Source organism: Ptychodera flava, chromosome 21 (assembly GCF_041260155.1).
Source record: "Ptychodera flava strain L36383 chromosome 21, AS_Pfla_20210202, whole genome shotgun sequence".
In the NCBI taxonomy this organism is placed as follows: domain Eukaryota; kingdom Metazoa; phylum Hemichordata; class Enteropneusta; family Ptychoderidae; genus Ptychodera; species Ptychodera flava.
Genome location: NC_091948.1, coordinates 13,831,399 through 13,832,804, shown reverse-complemented (window position 1 = coordinate 13,832,804; position 1,406 = coordinate 13,831,399). Strand labels below are relative to the sequence as shown.

The 1,406-nt window shown below is 38.3% G+C and overlaps 1 protein-coding gene across 1 annotated transcript in view; it reads left to right on the top strand.

Moving 5' to 3' along the window:
* Positions 1-1,406, top strand: part of LOC139121476 (sodium-dependent multivitamin transporter-like) — an 82,498-nt gene that overhangs the window by 44,823 nt on the left and 36,269 nt on the right. The window lies entirely within an intron of this gene.

Here is a 1,406-nt window from a genome sequence, read left to right as displayed (position 1 = left end):
ATTTCGTTATGACATCCGACATCCTGTGCATTCCCGTGATCACCGTTGGTGGCGCACCAGCTACGGGTCTGCCTCTCGCATTCTGCATCCAAGCCGCTCAACCACTACGATATCGCAGTAATTATGTCAGTGAACGGATTTTAGCGAAAATTTCCTGCCACTCACCACCTGTTGCATTCTGAGCTGTCGAACAGCACAAAATGGCATTCCACATCAGTTTTTAACAATATCACAGTAACTACTATCTCACCGTGACGTTATTACTTTGAAACATCGTTTGATATTACATGATAAGCCTGTCCAATCATAATTCAAGTACAGAAAACTCACACAAGATTCTTCCAACCAAATTTGTACTACACTATTTGTACAGCAATATCCCAATAATTGCAAATTATTTGACGGTAATTGACGCCTCAGATAATTTCTCATCAAAAAGATAAACACCAAACGTCCACTACTTTCGAACTTTATGATACACAATGCTCATTTCTTCATACTCCTCTATTATCTTCAATATTTTTCATTTTATTATCCCTATTATTATATTTCCATTCGCAAAATTATTCTATATGGCGCATATTGACTTCAACTGGAAGAAATATCTTATCACTTAACGTACGAACTATATGGTCTTTATGCACACAACACACGCAATTTAGATCATATAGACGGGGTCTGACAGTAAAAAGATTTCAATCGCGATTCCTCCACCCCCACCCATCGTTCTTTGTGAACGTAGCCTTATTCTTACTTGCTCCATCAGTGAATATTTCCTTGCATTTAGTTCAATGCCTGTGATACAACCCACACCTAACCACAATTTTCTCTAAAGATTTCACAACTTCTCAACGTCACCGTTTGAGGACGACCAAAATTACACATGACACATATATGAAGTGTTTCTTATTTGACCATAATTAAAGATAATTTTTACCGTTCCCTGCCATTTTTTTCCAAATGTTATCTCGGTAATAGCTATGAAATACAATATACTATATACTATGCTGTATTACTGAACAACACACTCACAAAGTGCGGTAAAGGAAAAATTACAAAACTCAAAGATGCGCACTGCACCGCTTCTTCCCACAGCAACAAGATACAAGTAGTTCACTTGTTTACGATGATTTCGTGTGGGAACACGTGGTTCTCGGCTGATTTCAACCACCTCACAATCATAAATCACTCCGATACCACTCCATCATCCGGTGGTTCTTTTATTTGTCATTTGCCTTCTTCATAAAGAACATACATTTAACCGCTGAAGACTATTTCAAGGATGACTTCTCCAGTCAGACATACCAGCCCTCGCACACACAACAATTTCTTTCCTCGTTTACACGAGTACTATTTGCGCATTTATATAACTTACACCGGTCGTACTACTATATAGTTCGTCAACG